The sequence below is a fragment of the Eptesicus fuscus genome, chromosome 12 (genome assembly GCF_027574615.1).
Source record: "Eptesicus fuscus isolate TK198812 chromosome 12, DD_ASM_mEF_20220401, whole genome shotgun sequence".
Classification (NCBI taxonomy): domain Eukaryota; kingdom Metazoa; phylum Chordata; class Mammalia; order Chiroptera; family Vespertilionidae; genus Eptesicus; species Eptesicus fuscus.
The window spans coordinates 3,078,349-3,090,771 of record NC_072484.1 but is presented as its reverse complement, the minus strand read 5'-3'; the positions used below and the strand labels follow the sequence as shown (position 1 = coordinate 3,090,771).

At 43.1% G+C, this 12,423-nt stretch overlaps 1 pseudogene; it reads right to left on the bottom strand.

Annotated features, from left to right (window-relative positions):
* Nucleotides 1-10,200: 10,200 nt before the first annotated feature.
* On the bottom strand, nucleotides 10,201-11,527 carry LOC114229573 (tripartite motif-containing protein 60-like; annotated as a pseudogene).
* Nucleotides 11,528-12,423: the final 896 nt, after the last annotated feature.

Sequence of the window (12,423 nt, the reverse complement as noted above, 5' to 3'; positions counted from 1 at the left end):
TCCCTAGGCATAGGCCTAACTTAACACTAACCCTAATCCTATCCTAACCATAAGGCCAACCTAATCCTAATGAAAGATCTAACCCTAACACTAAAACAACCCTAAAACCTAACCCTAATACTAGCCCTAATACTAAGCTTGAACTAATTCTAACCCTAAACCTAGCCCAAACCCTAACTCTTACCCTAACTCTCCAGGTGATTCCACTGTGCAAACAAGGACCCACATGGTAACTCTAAGACTAACCCTAGACTTGCTCTGGCCCTAATCTTAAACCTAACCCTAAACATAACACTAGCCCTAACCCTAACCCTAACCCTAACCCTAACCCTAACCCTAGACCTAATCTGAACTATAACCCTAACCCTAATCCTAGCCCTAGTACTAGCACTAGCACTAACCAATGCACAAACTATTCAGGTGATTCCACTGTGCACCCAAGGAACCCTAACCCTAACCCTACCACTAATAGATACACTAACACTAGCCTATCCAAACCTTGCACAAGCTCTAACCCTAAACTGAAACCTAACCCTAACCCTAGCCCTACTCCTAAACTTATCCCTAACCCTAACCCTAGCCCTGGCCCTAATCTTAAACCTAACCCTACCCTAGGCATAGACCTAATCTTAACCCTAACCCTAATCCTAGTCCTAACCCTAACCCTAGCCCTACCCCTAAACCTTATCATAACACTCCAGGTGATTCCAATGTGCATCCCAGTACCCAGACAATAAACTTAACCCTAACACTAGCATTAGCCCCAACCCTACCCCTAAACGTAAACCCAACCTGAACCCTAGCCCTAATCTTAATCTAACTCTAACACTAACCCCAACCCTAACCATAACCCTACCCCTAACCATAACACTAAGTATCCCTGTCCCTAGCTATAACTCTAACCTGAAACCTAACACTAACCATCCAGTGGTCGGCAAACTCATTAGTCAACAGCCAAATATCAACAGTACAACGATTGAAATTTCTTTTGAGAGCCAAATTTTTAAAATTTAAACTTCTTCTAATGCCACTTCTTCAAAATAGACTCGCCCAAGTCGTGGTATTTTGTGATAGAGCCACACTCAAGGGGCCAAAGAGCTGTATGTGGCTCACGAGCCGCAGTTTGCCGACCACGGCCCTAGCCTATCTATAACAGTAACCTTAAACCTAACCCTAGCCCTAGCCCTACTCATTACACTAAAGTTAACCCTAACTCTAACCCTAATCTTATCCCTTGGCCTACCCCTAAACCTAACCCTAACTCTCCAGGTGATTCCAATCCAAGGACCCAAACGCTAACCCTAACCCTAATGCTAGCCCTAATTCTACCCCCTACCCTAAATCTCCAGGTGTTTACACTGTACACCCAAAGAACCAGTCACTAACCATAACCCTAATCCAGTGGTCGGCAAACTGCGGCTCGCAAGCCACATGCGGCTCGCAAGCCGTGGTTTGCCACTCTGTTGACTAATGAGTTTGCCAACCACTGGATAGGGGCTTAATCACAAGGAACAACAACAGCCTGTAATTATTGGAAGCAAGAGTCTAGGTCAGTGGTCAGCAAACTCATTAGTCAACAGAGCGGTAAATTGCGGCTCGCGAGCCGCATGTGGCTGGTGAGCTGCAGTTTGCTGTCCACTGCCCTAACCAAAGCCCTAGCCCTAACCATAACACTAACCCTAAACCTAAACATAACCTTAACCCTAACCTTTACTGTAATCCTACTCCTGGACCTAACCATACCAATAACACTCACTCTAAACCTAACCATAACCTTAGCCCTAACCCTAACCATAACACAAACTATACCTGACCTTGACCCTAACATAACCCAAACCCTAACACAAGTGTTAGCCCTAAAACTAACGCTAAACCCCCCAAAATAAGGCTAGCCCTAATTTTAACCCTACCCTTACAAACTAACCCTAGCCCTAAACTAATCCCTAATGCTAGAACAATCCCTAGACCAAACTATAACACTAACCCTAAATCTAATCCTAGCCTCGGCCCTAATTTTAACCCTAAACCTAATTCTAACCTGAGCCCTAACCCTAACCCCAAACTTAGCCTTAATCCTTAGCCTTAATCCTAACCCTAACCATAGCCGTAGCACTAAACTTAACCCTCAAACTAACTCTAACCCTAGCTCTATACCTAACACTAACCCTAGCCATGAACATAATCCTAACCCTAACTCTAGCCCTAACCATGACCCTAACAAAAACCTCCAGGTGATTTCAATGTGCAACCAAGGACCCAGACTATAACTCTAACCTAAACCTAAAGCTAATACTAGCCCTATCCCTAAACCTAGCCCTAGCCCTAACCCTTACCCTAACTCTCCAGGTGATTCCAAGGTGCATCCAAGGACCCAGACACTAAAACTAACCCTGACCTAGCCTTAGCTTTAACCCTATCCCTAACCCTAATCATAACCCCAGTCCTAGCCCTAATTTTAACCCTAACCCAGGCACTAATCTTAGCCTTAACCCTAACCCTAACCCTACCCTTAGCCCTAATTATAACCCAAACCATAACCCTAACCCTAACACAATCCTAATCCTAACCCTAACTCTCCAGGTGATTACAATGTGCAGCCAAGGACCCACATGCTATCTCTAGCCCTAACTCTAACCTATACCTAAACCTAAGGCTATACCTAGCCCTAACCCTAATCCTAACACTAATCCTAACCCTAACTCTCCAGATGATTCCATGTGCAGCCAAGGACCCAGATGCTAACCCTAACCCAAACCCTAACCCTAACCTAACACTAACACTAACCCTAGCCCTAGCCCTAACCCTAACCCTAAGCCCATCCCTAACACTATTACTATCCATATCCCTAAAATTAACCCTAGCCCCAGCGTTAATCCTAACTCTAGCCCTAGCCCCAGCCCTAACCCTTATCCTAACTCTCTAGGTGATTCCAAAGTGCATTCAAGGACCCAGATGCTAACCCCAACCCTATCCTTAACCCAAAACCGACCACTAACTGTAATACTTCCCCCAGCCCAGTGGTCGGCAAACTGTGGCTCGCGAGCCACACACTGCTCGCGCGCCGCGGTTTGCCACTCTGTTGACTAATGAGTTTGCCGACCATTGCTGTAAGGCATTACCCTTACCCAGAAGTTTTGACTTCAGGTTAAAGACATTAGTACATTATTAAAATGTTTTTCCCTAAAGCAGTGGTCGGCAAACTCATTAGTCAACAGAGCAGCAAACCGCAGCTCGCGAGCCGCAGTTTGCCGACCACTACCCTAGCCCTAGCCATAATTTAAAAAAAAAAAAAATCTAACCAAAGCCGTAGACCTAACAATAACACTAACACTAACCTTAATGCTAACCCTAGCCCCAGACCTCACCACAAATTTAACCTCAACCCAAACCCTAACCCTAACCAAACCCTAAAACCTCACCTTAAACCTAGCAATAGTCATAGCCCTAACTCTAACACTAAACTAACCCTAAATATAAACCTAGCCTTGGCCCTAATCCCAAACCAAATCCTAACTCTAACCCTAACACTAGCTCTAACCCTAAGCATAACATTAACCCTAACCCTATCACTAGCCCTAAATTTACCCCTCACCTTAATCCTAGCACTAAACTTAACCCTAACCTTAACCCTAACCCCAATCCTAACCCTAACCCTAACCCCAGGTCTATATCTAAACATAACACAATCCTAAAACCCAACCCTAACCCTAGCCCAACTATAGCCCTAACAGTAACCCTAACTCTTACCCTAACTCTTAAGGTGATTCCAATGTGCATCCAAGGACCCATACACTAACCCCAAACCTAACACTAACCCTACCGTAACCCTAACTCTAATCCTAACCCCAACCCTAATCCTAATTCAAGCCTAATCCCTAATCATAACACTTACCCTAACCTTAAACGTAGCCCTAACTCTAACCTTAACTGTAACCCTAACCCTAGCACTAGACCTAACCATAATTCTAACATTTATCCTAAAACTAACCCTGGCCTTAGCCCTTTATATAGCAATAAACCTAATCCTAATTCTAACCCTAAAAGTAAGCCTAGCTCTAAACTTAACTATAACCCTAACCCTAGCTCTAGCACTAACCTTAACCCTATCCCTAACACTATCCCTAACCATACCCTTATACTTAACCCTAGCCCCAGACCTAGCCCTAGCCCTAAACCTTACCCTAAACATCCAGGTGATTCCAATGTGCATCCAAGGACCCAGATGATAAACCTAACCCTAACCATAGCCTTATCCCGAAACCTACCTCAAACGCTAACCCTAAACCTAGCCCTAGCCCTAACCTTAACCCAAAACCTAACACTAACCCTAGCCCTACTCCTAAACCTATCCCTAACCCTTACTCTAGTCATAGCCTAATCTTAACCCTAACCATACCACTAATCCTAACCCTAAGCCAGCTCTATCCCTAAACCTTAGACAACCCTAATACCTAACCCTAACCCTAGCCCAAATCTTAATCCTAACCCTAGTCCTAAACCTAAACCCAACCATAGCTCTAGCCCTAACTATAACAGTAACCCTAAAGGTAACCCTAGTCCTAACCCTAACCCTAACCAAAACCTAATCCTAACCCGAACTCTCCAGGTGATACCAATGTGCAGCCAAGGATCCAGATGCTAACCCTAACCTAAACCTACTCATAACCCTAATTCTAACCCTAACTCTCCAGGTGGCTGCATGTGCAGCCAAGGACCCAGAAGTTAATACTACCTCTAACCGTAGCGCTAGCCCTAACCATAACACTAAACCTATCCCTAACACTTTTCCTAACCCCAGCCCTAAAAAATACCCTTATCCCCAGTTCTAACACTAACCCTAGCCCTAGCCTTTGCCATAGCCTAACCTTACCCTAACTGTCCAGATTATTGCAATGTACCTCTGAGGACCCCGAACCTAAACCTAAACCTAACCCTAGCTTTAGCCCTAACTGTGCCCTTAACTCTAATGCCAACCCTAGAGCTAGCCCTAACTGTAAAAATAACCCTACCCATAACCCTAGAACTAACCCTAACATTAAACCTAGCCCTAACTGTAACCCTACCCCTAACCATAAACCAAACCCTAGTCCTAGGTATAATTTTAAAACTAATTCTAACCCTAACCATAGCTCTAACACTAACCCTAACCTTAAACCTAGCCCTAACCTCAACCCTAACCCAAGCCCTAACCCAAACCTATACCATCACTAGCCCTAATCTTAGCACTAACCTTAACCCTAACTCTAGACCTAATCTTAGCCCTTGTCCTACCCCTATCCCAAATGGTAAATCTTCAGGTGATTCAAATGTGCATCCAAAAACCCAAACACTAACCCTAACCCTAACCATAGCCATAACTCTAACCCTAACTCTCCAGGTGATTCCACTGTGCATACAATGACCCAGTAGCTGATCCTAACCCCAACCAAAGCCCTAGCCCTAACCATAACACTAATTCTAATGCGAAACACAACCTTAACCCTAACCCATACTGTAACCCTAGCACTAGACCTTACCATAGCATTAACATTCACCCTAACTCTAACTGTAACCTTAGCCCAAACCCTAACCATAACCCTAAAACATGCTATAGCCCTAAACCTAACCATGACTCTAACCATAGCATTTGCCCTAAATGTAACCCTAACCCTAAACCTAACTCTGGCCCTTCAGAGCCTTTGTTTCCTTTGTGTAGCTCAAAATGCAGGCAGGGTGTGGCAGGCTGTATCCCCTGCCTTGAGACTGCTGGGAGGGACTGGCTCTTCAGGAGAGAAATGACTGCTTAGGTTTGGAAGGTTATGAATGTCCCAATGCAGGATCCTGGCCACATCTCCCTGCCCTGCTTCCCTCCACAGCCTCTTCTCAGTCTCCAAAAAATCTGGGCCTCTACCTGCACTGCAGCCTTGGGTGAGCATTTGGAATTGAAAGGTCCAATGAACTGGATTTAGTGAATAAAGGCAAAGACAAAACAAAGACAAAACAACCACAAAACTGCGGGTTTCTCGCCCCCGGCACCACGCTGCTTGGGCTGCTTTTCAGGCCACCTTTCTGGATGCCTCTTTTCAAGGCTGTGGTCTTAGACCTAGATTCCCTGGCTGCCAGCAGCTTGTGGCTTTTCCTTTCCACAGTCAGATGTTACGCTTGTCCGACAAAGGGACACGACTTTGGTGCAATGCAGCTTTCTCCTCACCCTCTCAGCCCAGTGGTCCTTTGTCCATCTCCAGCCCAGATCCCCATTCCTACAGTTCTCCAGGTGTCCTCTGCCTTCCTTGTCGTGAATTGTCTCCTCAGCTGTGTCTAATTGGTTAATTCTGGGTGTATGTTCTTCAATTTAGTTGCTGGCCTTGGAACGAGGTGCACGGCATGCCTGCCTATTCGGCCACCATTTTCCTGCTTCTGAGAGATTTTTTTCAACCCCATCTTCTAATTCACTGATTTGATCCTCAGCTTTCACTAATCTGCTGTGTGTTCCTTCCAATGTGTTCTTTATTTGTGCTGTCATTCTTTATTTCTGTTTTCATAGTTACTGTATCTTTTCTTATGCTGTTGAACACCTTTACTATCATTATTCTGAACTCCATATCAGATAAATTTCTTATCTCCATTTCATTTATCTCTTCTTCTGAAGAATTCTCTTTTTATTTATTTGTGGGTTGTTTCTTTGTCTCCTCATTTTGGCTGCCTCTTTCAGCTTGTGCTCTGTATTAGGTAGATCTGCTACAACTCTCTCTCTCTCTCTCTCTCTCTCTCTCTCTCTCTCTCTCTCTCTCTCTCTCTTATGCAAAGTAAAACTTTATTTCCAAACATTGTAAACAATACACATACAGGCATACAAACAGAAGTATGTTCTAAAAGGTTGACAATTTCACATAATGTCAAAAATGAGTATGTGATGTTTGAAAGTCATACAGGGATTGTCAAAGGTAGGTTTAAAGCCCTGGTTGGTGACTCAGTTTTGGGAAATGTGGTCTTATACACCACAAAGGTTGCAGATTGGATTACCATTCAGGGCACATAGGTTTCAGGTTCAATCCCCAGTCAGGGCGAGTACAGGAAGCAACTGATTGATGTTTCTCTTTTGCATCTCTCTCTCTCTCTCTCTCTCTCTCTCTCTCTCTCTCTCTCTCTCTCTTCTCTCTATATCAATAAACATATCATCTGGTGAGGATTTAAAACAAAAGTATTTCACAGTGGTTAGTACATAAAAGTTTATTCTTGTGTTATTTGTTATTAATTATTGTACATATTTGTATCACTACTGTCAGCCTGCTTTTCCTCAGCCCTGTACATGAAAATTTTATAAAACCTGAGACAAAAGCAAGACAACTAGAATTCCCAAAATATATATGAAAAATAATAAAAAGCAAATAAAACATGTTTCTTTAAATAGATATATCTTCTATATAAATAAAAATGTATGTTTGTTCAAAATCTTAAATCTCCGAAAGTTCTTCACTGATTGCTTTGAAATTTTGACACAATGTTGCATTCGAATACGTGCGTGTTTTTATATACCTTATACCTACTATTATATAGATGTCACACCTGTGACAGGTAAAAACATGCTTTTTTGAAAAACAGCGCCATCTGTTGGACGTAAAAGCAACATACGTTATACTAAATATTTTACGATTCCATTTTCAAAGTTTCCAATTTACGATCCATTTACGATTTCCAAATTTCCAATTTTACGATTCCATTTCAATGTTGATAATGATTGAAGATTTGTGCTTAGAAATCGCGAACTAAGTTCTCAATCAGTTGGGAATGCCATCACCGAATCGATCTGCTGCTGCTTCATTCGATGTAAAATTGCGTCTTGAACAAAATTACAACACGGGTGATCTTTTGTCTTATGTGCAATCAAATATTCCTAAGCTAACGCTTGAGCAAAAAGACATTTACGATCAAATAATGCAAACTGTCAATAGCGGGGTTGGAGAAATCTTCTTAGATGCGCCAGGAGGAACTGGTAAAACGTTCCTAATTAGATTGATTCTGGCAGCAATTCGATCCCAAAATGACATAGCCTTAGCTCTTGCATCGTCCGGAATAGCTGCGACATTGCTACCAGGTGGAAGAACTGCTCATTCCGCTTTGAAATTGCCATTGAACATGCAATTCATTGAAACTCCCACATGCAACATTTCCAAAGCATCCAGCATGGCACAAGTATTGCAGAAATGCAAACTTATTGTTTGGGATGAATGCACAATGGTGCACAAAATAATCGCTTGAGGCTCTTGATCGATCATTGCAAAATTTGCGTGGAAACATCAGACCATTTGGGAATGCATTAATATTGCTTGCAGGAGATTTCAGGCAAACATTACCTGTAATTCCTCGATCGACACCAGCGGATGAAATAAATGCTTGCCTGAAATACTCTACTTTGTGGTGACACGTAAAGACGTTAAAATTAACTACAAATGTGCATGTCCAGCTGCAAAACGATCGATCAGCTGAGATATTCTCACATCAATTGCTGGAAATTGGAAACGGAAAGGTGCCGGTTGATCTGACCTCAGGATGAATTTCATTGCCTCATAACTTTTGCAATTTAAGAATTGGTTGAAAAAGTATTTCCCAATATTCAAACTAATTATAAGAATCACGATTGTCTAAGTGAACGAGCTATTCTTGTGGCCAAGAACAAAGACGTCTATGAACTTAACAATATTCTTCAGTCTAACATTCAAAGTGAGGCAGTCACATACAAGTCCGTCGACACTGTTGTGGAAGCAGATGAAGTGGTTAATTATCCAACAGAATTTTTGAGTTCACTCGATCTGCCAGGGATGCCACTGCACGTACTGCAATTGAAAATCGGCGTGCCAATTATCATGTTGCGAAATATCAACCAGCCAAAGCTTTGCAATGGCACGCGGCTTGCAGTAAAAAAATTAATGAGCAACATCATAGAAGCAACAATCTTGACAGGACCTTTCAAAGGTAAAGATGTCCTCATTCCTTGCATTCCTATGATCCAACGGATATGCCATTTCAATTTAAGAGATTGCAATTCCCAATTTGATTGGCGTTTGTAATCACCATCAACAAAGCTCAGGGCCAATCTTTAGAATTGTGCGGTTTAGATCTAGACACGGATTGCTTCTCACATGAACAATTATATGTTGTGTGTTCTAGAGTCAGCAAACCAGACAATCTCTCTATCTGCACAGACAATGGAGCAACAAAAAATATTGTATACCCTCAAGCATTGTGAAATTAAACGTATTAGAAATGTGCGCTTTCTCTTCTCTTTCTTTTCCATTTAACCAGACTAAGCCACAGCAACGCGTGGCCAGGTACAGCTAATATATATATATAGTTGATTTCAGAAAGGAAGGAAGAGGGAAAGAGATAGGAACATCAATGCTGAGAGAGAATCATCCATTGGCTGCCTCCTGCACACCCCCTACTGGGAATCGAGCCAGCAACCAGGGCATATGCTCTGACTAGGAATCGAACCATAACTCCTGGCTCATAGGTCGATAATCAACCACTGAGCACACTGGCTGGATTATAATGTGTTTCTTACCCAAACTTCTGACTTAGGTCAGTTAAATCTTCACAGCCTCCATAGAACTCAGCAAATGCAGCACAAAGATTCAAGGACACCCTTGCCTAGGGAACCAGAGTGTGTTACAACACAAAGTCAGAAGAGAAACTCCTGGTGGGGGTGTTTCACATCTGGGAAATCCTGCTCACAATGCCAATGGTGGTGACCAGATTGCATAGTCATGGTGGAAGCCATCCAAAATTGGTTTCAAATGTTCACAGTGATGTTGACTCACCATATACCAAAAGAGTCTGAAAAAGTTTATTACTCATAAGATGAGGTTTTTGTAGGAGAGTAGAGTGGATATTAGAGTAGTTCCCAAAATGACTGAGAGCACAGGTAAAATGGACTAGCTTCTGGTGTTCATGGTGGCTACTGGGTGCTGCTGGTTGGAGCCTGCTGACACGAATGGAAACTTGCTTGATTGGAGCATCCCCCTGCACCCAAGGATGGAGCACCTGGACTTTCTCATCATCTTTCCCATCAGGTGTAATGTCAGAGAGGAGAGAAGGGTGCATCCTAAAAGCTTTCAATATTCAAGCATCAAAATTGGGATCAGGATCTTTATTATAAGAATCCCTTTCAATAACAAGGGAAGAAACTAAGCACATACCAAATTTCTTCCAAATTGTTCATCTTTAGACTCTGATTATACTGATTGGAAGAGATTCTGAAGAAGATGCATTGGAGAAATAAGTCATACATTTTTCTGTATAGGTATCAGTGATTCCATACATGTATGACCAGTTATTCAAATTATAAAATGAAACCTCTCCCAACTCAAGGTCCAGGAAAATGCCAATCTTCTGCTGTCCTGTAGGGCCAGGGCCACATCTACGATTCCAGAGCTGATATTGCCAGCATCCATTGCTTGTGGATGGTGATATGAGAGTATTTCTGGTGAAAGATTATTTACACACACCTAAGAAATATTCACCTCTGCCGTCTATTTTTACCACCCAAAAATGCCTGCCAGCATTAAATCCCTCAGAACTCAGGACAACTGGGTAAGTAAGTACCTGGGGATCAGGCAGACCATCTGAGATGGTGAAACTTGGATGAGCAATTTCAAGATTCAGTGTCAAATCTACCTGAAACATGCTGATCATTTTGTGCAGGCCCAATTAATGTGGGTCGAGAGTGAAAATCTCCTTTAATTCACATGAAAAGACTTTTGGGGTCTCCAGGTTTTCATACCTGTTGTGGATACTTTTAATACCTGTGAGTAAATCCATGTCTGTCTGCAAATACTTCTATTGTACATATTTGTATGTACAATACATATGTTTAGTATGAACATATGGTATGAAATTTGCCTTCCACTTTTAATTAGTTTTTCTTCAACATCATTATCTTCTATAAGTACATTGTTATCAATTTCATTTTGCTCTATTTCTAAGAAACCCTTAAGTTCTTTACATTCATAGTCCAATTCCTCCCTCCACTTTTCCATCTTTCTCTTTACTTGCCAAGTATTTGCAACTTGGTTTTCATATACTGTTTCAGCATTTTTAAGGTGATTAGTGAGGGCCTCAATGTACATTTTGAGCATCCTCCTCTGTGACTACCTGCAGCTTCCTCAATGGGTATCAGGGGCTGATCCTGGTGGTCGGATGAGACCCTGCACTGGTGACACAACAGCTCCAGGTCCTTCTCACAGAACAGGGTCAGAACCTCATGGTGCTTCTTACACAGAGATATTTATTCCTATAATTTCCTCTCGCTCCCTGAAGTGGGAATCTGCTTAACAATATCAGTCATGTGACATAATTGGGTGTTCCTCCTCAAGTTCTTGTCAGGGCAATGGTGGAGGCAGACAGGACAGGGAAAGATGCCCTGTAGATGGATGCAAGAGTGACAGAAGTTGTGCCCACAGTCAATATTCATTGGGTCTCTCCGGTAATCCAGGAAGATAGGACCGTTGGCCTCTGCTTGGAGCTTGGCCAGAGAAGCTGCAAAGGCCATTGTGCAGTGAAGGTATCTATCAGAAGAGACTCTCTTCAGTCAGTGTGATCCTCCAGGAGGCCCTCTAGCACATGCCTCCACCACCTTATCAGTAGTAGCTTCCAAGAAGAGTTCCAGTGGCCAGCTGATGTCCAGTCTTCCTGTCACCTTCTCCTTCTGTATTTAATGCCAGGTTGCCCCTAGTGAAAATCATCTGTGGACTCTGGTAAAAAACCAAGCACCATCCAAGTCATATGTGGTTTCTGGAACCTGCTCCTTTGAGTGAGTCCGTGAAGTGGGTCTCCAAGAAGAGTCTCTGAATCGTCTCCTACCAGTTAAAAAAGCTGCTACACCTCTCAATCTCTGGTGCAGGACAGTGTCAAACACTGTTTCTGACTAACTAGATTAGGCAGAGACTCAAATCCTCCAGAGACCGCCTCTGGCTGCAGACTGATAGGATTCCATCTTGAATTGCCCTGAGGCAATCGTCCACAGGTGTGCCAAGAGCTTTTATCAGCAGGGTGGGGCAATTGCTTCTGCCTGGAGGCTAATTGTTATTCTCAGTCTCTTAATGGGTCTCAGAAACTACACAGCTGGAGCAAGGTGTTTTTCAATAGGGTGGGTCAGCTGTCTTCTTCCCAGGCAAAGCCACCTGTATAGCAATTGCATGAGAAAGATGACCTCCACAGGGTGAGGGAATGACTCAGCACTGGAAACCAGGGTGTCTGCCTTCTGAGCTCTAACCCCAAAGCCCCCATTCCTGGCTTTTGCTCACACAGCTCCAGTCCACTCTACCCTCCCTCTGCCAGAGCACAAGATGAAAGCTCCACCAGGGATTTTGTTCACTGGCCCTTTAAAAGGGTGCCTGCATTTTCAGCAGTCACTCCCTTGCCAACAGCAACCCTGCTGCTTTTCAC